The sequence below is a fragment of the Crocuta crocuta genome, unplaced genomic scaffold (genome assembly GCF_008692635.1).
Source record: "Crocuta crocuta isolate KB4526 unplaced genomic scaffold, BGI_CrCroc_1.0 scaffold126, whole genome shotgun sequence".
NCBI lineage: Eukaryota > Metazoa > Chordata > Mammalia > Carnivora > Hyaenidae > Crocuta > Crocuta crocuta.
The window spans coordinates 2992501-3006714 of record NW_027531000.1 but is presented as its reverse complement, the minus strand read 5'-3'; the positions used below and the strand labels follow the sequence as shown (position 1 = coordinate 3006714).

Here is a 14214-nt window from a genome sequence, read left to right as displayed (position 1 = left end):
ATTTCACTATTTTTCACCCTTTTCTTTGCTAATAAGCTCTCATCTCTTTGTACCTTGAATAAATGTAGAAATACAAATGAGCCAAGCATTAGTAGTCCTATTAAAAATTAGAGTTATTGTAAGCCTATCCAATCACGTTTATTCTTATCCTCCCTCTTACCCTATTTCTTGACTGAGATCTTATTAGATGTGCCCTTTCATTAGTAGACTTGGTGAGAGTCTCAGCCTAACATCCCTGAAGCACACTCTTACCACACTTAGAGTGATAGAGCACATTGCATAATGGTCTCAAAATCTTAATGCTGTTTGCATTTCAGTGTGTGAACCTGGAGGCTCCAAAGCTCTCTTAAAAGCCTATGTGGCTTTCCAGGGCAGTCTGACCATGGCTATCAAAAGTAAAAACATGTTGGGGAGCCTGGGAGCTCAGTAGGTTAAGCTTCTGACTCTTGATCTCACCTCAGGTCATGATCTCACTGTTTTGTGAGTTCAAGCCGATGCTGGGCTCTGTGCTGATGGTGTGGAGCCTGCCTGGGACTCCCTCTCTCCTCTCTCTCTGCCTCTCCCCCACTCATGCTGTGTGTGTCTCTCTCTCTCAAAATAAATAAACATTAAAAAAAATTCTTTTAAGTAAAAACATACCTTTTCACCCATCTGTCCATCCACTTTAGGAATTATCCCATGGAAGATGTTACTGAAATATGAAAAAATAAATATAATAAGATCTTAGATGATTATTTCTAACAGTAGGAAACTGGAAGCTGCTTAAATACACTTTAAGGAGGATTAGTTAAGTAAAGGACACATCATTCATGTGACTAGGTACTGTGTAGCCATCAAAGAGTAGACCAGTCCTGCTTCACTGACCTGGAAATGTGTCGAAACTATATTGTCACATTTAAAAAGAATCAAGTTACAGAACCATAAATATAGTGTGATTATAGTTAACGTTATCATTTAATTTTATGTATATTAAATGTACCCATAAGAAAAAATAGAAAAAAGTGTGGCATAGCCTAAATTTCTATTATCTCTGGGGAGAGATTATGGAATTTTTGCCTCCTAAGTAATGTTTTTATAAATTTTGTTTTAACAAGAAGGTTGGGGGCAGCTGGGTGGCTCAGTGAGTTGAGCATCTGATTTTGGCCCAGATCATGATCTCACGGTTTGTGAGTTCAAGCCCTACATCAGGCTTGCTGCTGTCAGCACAGAGCCTGCTTAGGATCCTCTGTTCCCTTATCTCTGCCCCTCCCCCACTTGTGCTCTCTCAAAAATAAGTAAACATTACCAAAACAAAAACAAAAACAAAAAACAAGAAGCTTGAAGGATTTTAAATAAAGACCAAAACATTGTGTTCACTGACCATTTTAAAGCTGGGTGAAGAGAATAAAGACATTTTGCTCAGCACTTTCCTTCTGTTAGAAAAACACTCCATCACCTTTCTCACTGGGCAAAGCTAATGGAAGTTGAAAATTCCTAATTGCTTTGCCTGGAAATGCAAAAGGTCTGCTCTTAAAGACAACTGGCAGTGTGGGGTTTTTTCCACATATAAAAATAACATTTGTCAATTGTAAAAATTAATCAAATGAAGAAAATGCCAAAAAAGAAGTTAAGTTGATTCATAGGACATTAATTGTATTATTTTGTCATCTTTCTGTCTTTTGAGCATGCCTTGTGTTTTTTTTTTTTAATTTTTAATGTTTTATTTATTTTTGAGAGAGAGAGAGAGAGAGACAGCATGAGAGTCAGGGAAAGAAGGAGACACAGAATCCANTTCCCTGTTTTTTTTTTTTTTTAATTTTTAATGTTTTATTTATTTTTGAGAGAGAGAGAGAGAGAGAGAGACAGCATGAGAGTCAGGGAAAGGAGACACAGAATCCAAAGACAGGCTCCAGGCTCTGAGCTGTGAGCACAGAGCCTGATGCGGGGCTTGAAGCCACAAACCATGAGATCATAACCTGAGCCAAAGTTGGACACTCAACCGACTGAGCCACCCAGGTGCCCCTAAGCCTCTGTTTCATCAACTGTGAAAGTGAGGGCAGTAATCATTCCTGCCTCAATGCATGAGTTAACATATGCACAGTGTATAGATCAATGTCTATCACACTGCGTTGCCATTGATATTTTTGCTATCATTGCTACTGCTCTTCTGTATCGTCCCCTTACATGAGGACACGCTAGGCCTGGCTTACGACTGGAGCCTCACTCACCCTGTGGTCAGAATGAAAGAGCTCCTCATTCCCTGACTCACCCAGCCTTTCTCGAACTTCTGCGCTTTTTTTATAGATGTAGCGTGCTGCCTGCCTCCCATCATTTCCTGCTGGCAAATTCTCACTCACCCTTCAGAAATCAGCTCCTGTCCCTGCCCCTTAAGCAAGTCTTTCCTCCCCTTGCACATCCTCACCAGCGTGTCCTACAGCGGTCAGTTCTTCCAGCTCCAAAATATCCTTTAATGACTCCTCCTAACTCGCCTCCCATTGTGCTGAATTGTTTCTCCCTGTATCTGCCACCAGCAACCAGACTACGTCCTTGGGACCGGCTCAGCTCTTATTCATGTTTATGGCCCAACCACTCGCACAGAGGACCCATCCCCCATCCCCTGAAAATATTGGTCAAGTGAGCCAAGTAAATGGAGCTTACACTAGCAACTCAATGGATCAGGTTTTCAAAGTGGGCTTGTGAAAAGATCCAGTTAAATTGAAAATCAGTTCTGAGTAACAACCATAAAATTAGACTTTTTCAGCTTTCAATCTTATTTCATTTTCACTACTTAAGATGGAGCTGCTGCTCCCTAATTCAGTTTTCCAGAGTTGATATTGCACTTGTAACCTTGAAATTTAATATACTGAACTTATTGGGCTACAATTTGGGCATCACGTGATCAGATTTTTAAAGCACAGGGGTCTCAGCATATGCACTGTAACCTTTGTTGCTCGATTCACTATAAATATCTTTTGGAAACATTTAGGAGAATCATTATAAGATCATCTATAAGGATAGGTGAACACACTTCCCTGCTCTTCTCTTCAAACATCTTCTCTTGCATTCCAAGGAAATAAGTCACCAACTTTTGATTGCCTCTGGGACAGAGGAGCCTGGAGAGTATGGGCAGAGGGAATCCAGTTAATCCTAAAACCTCACGTTATCCGAGTCTTCCGGCATTTTCTCCCACCTACCCATGCAGCAATACTACCTTGGATATTTCTGACTTTTCTTTTTCCTTCTTCCTGGAGCCACGGTTACCATAGAGGCAACAAAAAAGCACGGATGGAAGAAACACTGGAGAAATGAATCTTCCCCAAAGTTAATAAATGATCTGAATAATCAAAACATGGCTGTTTTTTTGAGAAACATTCTCCTACAACCTAGAAAGACAGTCTGATAATTCAGTACCATTCCAGCTGCCTGTTCATGGCAAAGAGACTATTTTTAAGTACACATTCGTGGAAAGACTGTTACGATCCCTGTTTATAACGGAGAGAGGAATTGGCTCAGTTCCATATAACCTAACAGAACATGAAGCACATTCCTCTGTAACCCATCCATTACTTCAGCATCCCATTCATGGTTCTTGTCCCAGAATTACTGCATACAGTTCAACAAACAGCGATTTGAGTAGTCACCAAGAACTAAAATATATTCAGTATATCTGCTAACCTGGCAGCGTTAGCATTTGGGATTTGAAAAGTGAAGGGGTGTGTGTGTGTGTGTGTGTGTGTGTGTGTTTTAATCCTCAAGCTCTTTTCAAGATGCTGAAATAATTTAAAGGATCAGTAACAGAAATTGAATTTTGCAGGCTTTAAGATCTGTCTACACAAAGGTGAGCATGCCTTCGCCTTCTCATAATCACCAGCCATCAGTATTTACCAAATGAAGTCACTAAACGTCAGAGTTGGTTTGAAGACTAGCCAGTCCATGAGGAACAAAGAAATCTACTATCCTATTTTAAAGGGCTATTGTGAGTTTTATAATAAATATTTCACCTTTGTTTCATGTGGTTTTCCCTCTGTTTTCCTAACATTGAAACTATGTGCATCTTAAGCCATGAACATTCAGATATATGCTACCTTGTGCATTTGTGAGAATCAAAGTTTTCATAATAATAGCTTATAACACATGGCAGTTTTAATCCTCAGGGACTTTCCATATGTGCTCTATCATTTGCCTTTATCACCTCACTGAGATGGTAGAGGGGAAGATGTTTAGTCCTCAGATGAAAAAACTGGGGCCCACAGAAGTAAAAGAACCTCATCACAGAGTAAATAACAAGGAAAGTGCCCTCCAGGCGGCACTAGCCAGAGTAAATTTACAAAGTGATTTTTTTGTTCACAGATAGGATATATCACTAGCATAAGTAGGCACTCAAATATTTGTTGAAATCATTGAGAAAAGCTCCTAAAAATGCAATTGAAGGGCCCGTATTTCATAGTTGTATCATTTAGCATGAATTATCTTAAAACATTTAAACTCAGTATTCAGACTTTTAGTGTGATGTTATCTCAGAAATGGGCTATAAGAAGAGCATTCCAGCTAAATCTGACTCAAAAAAAGTCATAAAAAGAGCATGAGAAATGTTTGGGCAGGGGGAGGGGGTGGGGAATGGCCCATTCAGCTGAAAATATTGTGTGTTAAAATTTAGGAATGAATGAAAAGACTCTGTAAGATGTTTTCTCAATTTATTCTAGAAGTCAAATTTCTTTACATGCTTCCCACCTTTGAAAATGCTTAGGTTGACATTCTTGAAGACACACATCTTAGATTTCAAAAGGAACATGGCAAAAAGACTTCTCAAAACAAATTTATCCATACCAGACCTCTCTCTCGATCTGTTTACCTGCCTATTGTCATCTCTTTTTTTTTTAATTTTTTTAAAACTTTTTAAAAAATGTTTTATTTATTTCTGAGAGAGAGAGAGACAGCGTGAGCAGGGGAGGGTCAGAGAGAGAGGGAGACACAGAATCTGAAACAGGCTCCAGGCTCTGAGCTGTCAGCACAGAGCCCAACGTGGGGCTCGAACCCACGAACCGTGAGATCATGACCTGAACCGAAGTTGGACGCTTAACCAACTGAGCCACCCAGGTGCCCCCATCATCTCTTTTCTTAATCATACTAGAGCCAGATGTATTTTTTCCCCTTGCAGTGTCACACATGCTTGGGAGGCCTTAGGAGGAGGTATGAAGGGCTATCTTTTAATTTTTTAAGTAGAAGAAATTGAACAGAAGACTCCTATTTCATAATTAAATAGGCCTAGTATCGATGATTTGCAGTATGGATTCATTAGGAAGTACACTAAGATATCCATTTCAGGTAAACCTCTTGAATTGGCCACAAATACTAACACATGTAACATGTACTGTAAGAGTGCCATTCACTCGTCAGCTACAGTCAGTATTTCATGGGTGTTGGACACCAACCAAGATGGCTCTCTCCTTAGAGAGGCTGTCTGAAGTTTGGCACAATGCATGACATGGGAAAGTAGGGGAAATGAGAAGAGAAGGTCCCAACGGTTTTGCTTTGAGTCATGGCTCCAGCATTCACAGGTTGGGTGGCCTTGAGCGACAGTCTCTGCTCTCTTCCTCTCCTTCAGTCTCCCCACATTACCGTCCCCGAGGGTTGTCATGACGATTCAGTGAAATATCTTAATATTTGTCAGCCTCTTGGAACAGAAAATTAGCACTTCAGTGTTTCTTGTTTTTGTTGTTGTGACTGATTGTATTATTCCAAAATTCTGTTACAAGATGTTCTCATTTATAACAAGTGCTTGAGCATAACAAAAACTCACCAAGAAGATTAGCGAAAATATTTTAAATGTGGTATGATCTATTGGAAAAAAAATGATAACTAAACCTAATCGAATAGATGCACAACAGTCCTGAAAATAAAAGTATCATTGTACATTTACTCATGAAAAAAAAAACTAGATAGGATACTTACTTTAGCAGAAAGTTACTTATTTATGAAAAGGCTTCTTTATTAAAAGGCTTAATTTTAGCATGCTCACCATAACTTTCTCCTGATTCACTCTTCCTTCTCTCTCATCCTTTATTTCTTTGTAAGCACAATGCCCCCCCCCCCTTTTATTTTAATATGACTGTTTTTTTCATCTGAATACCCTTCTGGTACAAATTCAAACTGTAATCATAAATTGGTGCCAGGGTACATTTAAGCAATTAGAATGCCGTAATTAAAGTCTGCTGTGTATGTAATCTTATAATGCATAAGAGTAAGTACAGAAGTAGAGAGCTTGGTTCTGAGTGTTTATTTAATGACGGTTATTCATCTCCAGTTGTCTCCCCTCATATTTATCAGATGTGGGTGACTTGGAACCTCCAAACTCATTAGCAGAGCCTGACCTATTTAGGCTCCCTGCCTTTCTTGCATCGCGTAACAATTTGGCTGTAGATCACCACGCCTAATTTTCAAGGCCGTCCCATAAACATTCACTCCCTTGCTTTGAGACTGTGTTGGTGTAAGGGTTTATAAAAAGGAAGCAGGTATTGCAGAATGGTGGAGCCAGTCTCTCATACTTTACATGTGACTGTCTCATTCTTCTTGGGCTTAAAAAGAATACAGAAAGCAGAGTCTCAGAATCTCAGAATGGTGGGAGTAAGGGGGATAAAAATGAGAATTGAGAGGAAGAAGACTCATATCCCTGATAGTATTTTTGGCAGCATTATCTGGTAGAACATTGTCATTGAAAGGTTTAAGGCTATGTTTTTGGTTTTGTTTTTGTTTTAGTATAGATTAATTCATTTAAAATATTTCTGAATACCACTGTGGTAGGCACTGTACAGGTGCTGGGTGTACAACTAAGCAAACAGATCTCTGCCTCTGCAGAGTGGACAGGTTTTGTGCAATTAATGCCATATTTCACAAATTGTGTATATCTAATATCCAGTTCCCATTCAATTTTTTTCTAACCATCTCGGTACTGTTCTTTACAACTTTTGGGTTTTTTCGCATTCTGATCCAGGATCATACATTGCATTTAGTGGTCATGAGTCTGTAGTCTCCGTAATTGGGAACACGTGGCCAGTCTTTCTTTGGGTTTTCTTATACCAGTGCTTTTGAAGGATATAGGCCGATTGCCTGGTAGAATGTCTCTCCATTTGTGACATACGGATTCTTCTGATTTGCCGGTTCTAAACATGGATCATGTTGGACGTGGCTCAGAGTCATCTAGGAACATGGTGAAAATACAGAGACCCACACCCTGTCCTATTTCTGCTTATCTTACTTCAGTGGGCCTGAGCCTCCTTATTCTTTGTCAGCTTTCCAGGCAATTCTGCTACCCACCAAACTTTGAGAGCCACTACTATAAAATAATTTCCCTGTGCCAGGAATACCAAGTAGGTGATGCGTGTTCTCAGCATAGGTCACAAGGAGGCTTGCAATGTCAGTGTACTTTGTTTTTGATTAAGGTAGTATCTCCTAGTTTTCTCATCCCCTTTGTCATTTGTCTGTAGTTGACACTTGGTAGCTGTTTGAGCATCCTATTTCCCAGTAGACTTTGACCCAATGGTCTTGACCTCCAGAGGTGATCTTGCCTCAATCAGTTTATACTTTGGTGATTGTAAATGGTGATTCTCTAATTCTTTCACCTTTGACATTTCCTAATAAGCATTCATCTGCAAAGATTAATTTTTTCTTCTCCTGTGTCTCCAGCTGTTAATAGTATTTTTCATACTATTATGGATTCCTTTTTATTCAATGTATTATCATCTATTCTGCCCTTCTTTCTGATGATCAAAATGCTCCTATTGCTATAGCCTTGCCATTAGCCATTTTTCCTTTCCATGGAGAAGTGGCAGTTAGAAATCAAGATCTGGCCGAGTCACCTGGGTGACTCAGTTGGTTAAGTGTGTGACTTCAGCTCAGGTCATGATCTCATGGTTCATGAGTTCAAGTCCCACATGTGGCTCTTTGCTGTCAGCTCAGAGCCCACTTTAGATCCTCTGTCCTCCACTCTCTCTGCACCTCCCCTGCTTACATGTGTTCTCTCTCTCTCTCCCTCTCAAAAATAAGTAAACTTAAAAAAAATAAATCCAGTCTGGTTTCTATTTAAACTAGTTGGAACTCCATCCCAAGGGGAGAAAAGTGAGCCACCTGTCCACCTAAAAATTAAATGCATTGCATGAACCATACCTGGGCTGATCCTCAAGAAAGTACTGTCTGCCTCCTTTCCCTTCTTTCTCATTTCCATCTTTGTATATTCCTTTGTTTATCCTCCCACAAATGAATACTAATTCACATGCTGCAAAACTTTCTCTTTCTGTGTTCTTATCTTCGTTGTGATCAAGTTTCTGAGAAGCGGAATGCCCGGATACTTTGGTCATAATGCTACGTCTTTGAAACTGTGGTACACGCCCACAAAAACACCTGTACTTGTTTGCCTTCTTGCTAATGCTTTTCTCCTTTTAAATTATTTTTTAAATGTTTTATTTATTTATTTTGAGAGAGAGAGAGAAAGAGAGAGCTAGTGAGTGTGTATGGGCAGGGAAGGGGCAAAAAGAGAGAGACAGAATCCCAAGCAGGCTCTGTCCCCCAGCACAGAGCCCAATGTGGGACCCAAACCCACGAACCATGAGATCCTGACATGAGCTACAATCAGAGTCAGATGCTCAACCAAATGAGCCACCTTTCAAAGCATTTTTATATCTTGTTTTTCTTTTTGTCCTTAAACTCCATGAACATGTAAGACAGGTGTTATTATTTTCCTTTTGCATGTCTAGAAGGCGAGGCCAGAAGAGCAAAAGCCTTCTTAACATCTAACACCAAGTTCTGTTCGGTGTTTTAAGTTTGCATATCTAGTCTCTGACATCTAGTACTTAGTTTACAGTTTCCAAAGCTGGTGAAGACTGGGCTATGTTCTCATAGTTTTGAGTCTCATTCTGAGTTGAAAATCAAGTCAAATCAACTATATAGTCAATCAAAAAACACAAGAAGCTTTCCCTTAAAAAAATTTTTTTTAATGTTTACTTTTGAGAGAGAGACAGAGTGTGTGCAGGGGAGGGGTAGAGAGAGAGTGAGACACAGAATTCAAGCAAGCCCCAGGCTCTGAGCTGTCACCACAGAGCCTGACATGGGGCTCAAAGTCACAAACCGTGAGATCATGACCTTAGCCAAAGTCAGATGTTTAACCCGCTGAGCCACCCATGCGCCCTGAACCATTCCCCCCCTTTTTTTTGAAGTAAAGGTAAAAATACTCCTATCAACTTTTTACTTTACTACTCTCTTAGTTGATATTCTACAAATATTATCGAGTTCTGCTCTGTGCCAGGCAGTATTCTTGGTCCCAGAGATACAGCTAGGACCAAATAGATCAAACTCCATTCCTTTAGGGATCTTAGATATGAGGCAGGGTAATAGTGGATGGGAAGAAAAACAATCAAGGAAATAGATAAGGTGTGTAATGTGTTAGAAACATGCAAATAGGATCACCTAGTACAGTTTTACAAGGTGCTCATTGCTCAACTCTGTGTCTGAAGTTGCCATGAGATCGTGGATCTGGGAAGATCAGGGGTTCTGTTTGTTTCTTAGCTGGATATAGAAGTATAATATACATATAGAAAAGCGTATGTAAGTGTGCTTTCACAAATTGAACACATCTGTGCAACAACCATCAATATCAAGTAAACAGAATATTACCACCACTGGCTGAGAAAGCCCTTACATGTTCTCTTCCAGTCATTAATACCTCCATTTCCATGACTTTTAATAGCATTTATTTGTTTGGACTGACTTTATATTTTATATAACTGGAGTCATACAATATGCTCTTTAATGTTTGGCCTAATTTGCTCAAATTAGGTTTTTGTTTGAGATACATCCGTGTTGTAGTTTAGGCTAGCTTCACCTTCACTGGAGAATAGTAGCCCATAGTATGAATATACCACAGTTCATTTGCTCATTGATGGGCATTTGGGTAGCTTGCAGTATATTATTATTACAGATAGCACTGCCATGAAGATCCTAGTGCCTGTGGTTTAGTGGATTTATGTAAATGTCTGTTAGGTATATACCTAGGAGCAGATTCTGGGGCCATAGTATATATTTGAGTTAAGATTTGGTAGATCTTGGAGCTCCTGGGTGGCTCAGTCGGTTAAGCATCCAACTCTTAATTTCTGCTCAGGTCATGATCTCGTGGTTTCTGAGTTCAAGCCCTGTGTCGAGCACTGACAGTGAAGAGCCTGCTTAGGATTCTCGCTCTCTCCCTCCCTCTCTGCTCCTCCTCTGCTCATTCTCTCTCTTCCAGTATAAATAAATAAGCATTAAAAGGAAAAAAAAAAAAGATTTGCTAGACCTTGCCAAAATGTTGGTCCAGAACTTATAACCCACCACCGGGAAGTCCCTTTCTCTCCATCTGTGGGCATTGATTCTCTCTGGCTCACATCTTCCTAACTTTGTCTTGAAACACAGCAAGAGTGAGCTTTCCCCCCTTATCTCTAATTTGAAAAATCCCTGTGGCTTCCATCACTTGTCCACAGAAAGATGATTGTGTTTGCATGCAAGCCAGTAGTGAAAGAAGCAGTTCTGAAAAGATTGGGATATTGGAATAGTCTGCCCAGAAAAAGGGACGGGTACTAGGCAGTCAAGACAAATAGATATCCAGCACTCTGGGAAATTATGTCAATTTTTTATAAACTTATTTAAAAATAATTTCAAATTTACAGAAGAGTTGTAAAAATGGCACAAAAGTGCCAGTATGTCCATCAAATCAAATTCACCCGTTGTCAACATGTTGCCACATTTGCTCTCTCTCCCCCTGCCCACATATATGTTATATGTCATTTTTTTATGAACCAGTTAAAAGTAAGTTACACTCTTTTTTTTTAAGAGTAAGTTACACTCTTTATCCTTAAATAATTCATTGTATATTTCCTTAGATCAAAGCCATCCTTTATATAACCCTATTACAATGATCACATTTAAAACATTTAACAATTGAATCTGTGCTATTGCCTAATATACCCTCCAGTTGTCCCAATGGTGCCCTTTGTAACAACTTTTCCTCTTGATATAGGATGACACATTACATTTAGTTGTTACGACTGCTTAGTCTCCTTTCCTTTGAAACAGTTCTTCAGCCTTTCTTTGGCATTCATCCTATCGACATTTTTGAAGACTATGGGCCAGATATTTTATAGAGTGTCCCTCAATTTGAGTTTGTTTCATGCTTCCTCATGATTAGATCTAGTGGTGTATCTTTGGCAGGAATACTACCCAGTGGTCCCAGCTAGTACCTGCTGTAAGAACCAATTCTCACATCTCTTCCCAGTAGAGCATCCTGTGATGTCATATTGGTAGTTTGAAATCAGCTATGGTGGAGGTATTTGCACCATGGAAATCAACAGATGCTACAAATGAGGGATCATCCCCCGCTCCCCATTTCTGGCTGTGAAACATTTACACTTACCAGCACAGACATGTATATAAGTGACGTTATATCCTTCTCAATGCATATTATCAGGAGGCACGTGATTCTGGTATGTCCAGTTACTGATGATATCTCATCACTTAATTAAGATTGTATCTGTCAGGTTTCTCCACTGAAAAGTTACCATTTCTGCCTCCCCGCCCCCCACTGCCCCTTGTTACTAAATTTCCCCCATGGAGCGATACTTTGTGATTATATAAATATCCTGTTTCTCACCAAACGTTAACCCAATAGTTTTTATTTATGGAAAACTGTTGTCTGGATAATTAGTACTATGATGATGGCAAGTGCTAATTTTCCATTCCTCTCATTTCTTTTTTTTAAATAATTTTTTAATGTTTCTTATTTATTTCTGAGAGAGAGAGAGAGCATAAACAGGGGAGGGTCAGAGAGAGAGAGGGAGACACAGAATCTGAAACAGACTCCAGGCTCTGAGCTAGCTGTCAGCACAGAGCCCAACGCAGGGCTCGAACCCATGAACCACAAGATCATGACCTGAGCCGAAGTCGGACACTTAACCGACTGAGCCACCCAGGTGCCCCTCCTCTCATTTCGTATACATTTATTTGTTGGTGTCTTCAAGCTACCTTTTTAAATAGACTTAACCCTAAAATAGCTAGATTATTAGTAATATACTTGGAAACAAGCTGGCTTCCCTGAATAGTTTATCAAATAGTTCAAAATCCTAAGTATTTGTGAGGAAGTGATTCATGCCCATTGTTGTTGTGCAGAAGAAGTTTCCATGAAGTATTACATCGATACAGATGAGTCTTCACAAGGAATTTTCCCATTCTATTATGACTGTTTATGGTTAATGATAACTTACCACCCACCAACAGTGGAGGTGGCATTTTGAGTCATTTTTCAGTCTTACCTGATTACGGTTTTTACCAGAAGCATACATACCTTTAGAAGATTCCTGTTGAGAGCTTTACATTGGAGTCAGAAAGCTAACTAGTGCATGGTGGAATCAAAAGAGCACTAGACCGGAAGCCAGGAGCCATTGTCTGCTGTGGGGTTGCATAGTACACTTCATGTCCCTGATTCTCAGTGCCATCATCTTTAAAATAATAGGAGTCATATTTTCACTAAGTGCCTTTTCAAGTTTTAAAGCCTTTTTTTTTTTTATTTTCTTCTACTCATGAATCAAAATCTATAGTTTACCTCATTAGTAAGATGTCTTGGTCAACTGAGCCAACAAGCCAAGGATGAAAATAAGATGTCCAATAGGAAGTCTGAGCCTAGGGACCTAGAGACTGGATCCGTAAGCCAGCTAAATTAGCCATGAGGGTAGAGCACCAAGACTTCATACTGTTTCATATTACCGTTGTGCATTCAGCCACATCATCTGACTTACTTCTCTGCTCCTCTTTGTTTATCCCTGACAGTCATGGAAACCCACTGTAGGATCCCGTTACCTGTCTCTTTGAGGAGATCCCTCTCTCCAGTGTTAGCTTGCCCAGTACCTATAAGGTTACCTCTGTTACCATGGTTATAAGTAAAAGAAATCTTCCATCCCCTGGCAGACGACAGTTTCTAAAGAGCATTTGCACTTTATGCATGAAGTTCTGGATTTCTCTAGAAGTGTTAATTAAATTTCACCCTATGAAATTACTAGGAGCCAGGCAAATAGTATTAGTTTTGCTTAGTCTATTGTTTGGTGAGCTCTGTGCACAAGTCAAGTAACCTTGGCAATCAATACTAGAACTCAAAATATGTTGCCTTGTATTTCCAGAACAGTGGTTAAGAGGAAGGTGAGGTAGGGACTGAGGTATAGAAAAGAATGTAAGTCTTGGCCAAACCATGCATTCTCCTGTCTCCCAGGAACAAGATTTTGGTAAGCCCCACCCCTGCACCTCTCTGTCACCCTCCTCCACTAGAATTGTGTTGGGGCAACTTGTATAGGTGAAAAAAAGTCCATAGGTGAGTTGATATGTGCCTCCCCACTCTTCTGGAGCTGTTTGAGCCTGGTACCTCTCATGCTTCAGCTCCTCATTTGAACATTTTCAATATTTAATGACCCTTCTAAGGTAGAGAATTCTTTGGCAGTGTTCTTAAGAGTTTCTGTCTGAGGCCTTTTTAATCTGCTGAACTTCCATTTACGAAATTGAAAAGTTGGTGTCTAAAATATTGTTCGGATGACTCACCTAAGGCTCTGATGAGGCACAGGCGGTCATGCGGAGCCAGAGGAGTTGGTAACAGTTTTCAATATATTTTATTTAGCTTTTGTTATTTTAACGTCCTAAATAATCCAATTTTTTCTCTTTTGTAAGATTTTAAGACAAATTAGACTGTAAATTCGGGCATGATTTCAAACTCAAAGATGTTTTTGAGTGTTCCTCCTCCCTCCCCCATTTCTCCCCTCCCTTGCATGAGTTTTTTTCCTTTGAACATAAGGGTTTTAACCTTTCTAAAATTTAATCTTGATCAACAATCAGCTCACCTGTTGGATTAACTGCTTCATCATCTCTCACCAAATTAGAAGACCACTGTCTCTCTGGCCTGAAAGAAAGAGGGCAATTGATTGTTACAATCAACCTGGCTTTTCTTTGATTTTATAATCTGTTTCTAGAAATTATAAGCGAGCTTTGAATTTCAAGGCTCTGGACCCGTCAGCTTTTAAAGAAAAAACTTTGAAGCAGATCCATTTCCTCGGGTTTCAGAAAGGAAACTTAGATGTTACAGGATGAAAATAATTAGTTTTCATTTTGTAATATCAGGGAAACAGATAATTATCACAGCTGGCATTGTAATGCCCTAGGCTTTTCATTTCTTTATTT

The 14214-nt window shown here is 39.6% G+C and overlaps 1 protein-coding gene across 1 annotated transcript in view; it reads left to right on the top strand.

Moving 5' to 3' along the window:
• Positions 1–14214, top strand: part of FRMD4B (FERM domain containing 4B) — a 122827-nt gene that overhangs the window by 36351 nt on the left and 72262 nt on the right. The gene's annotated exons all lie outside the window — the stretch shown is intronic.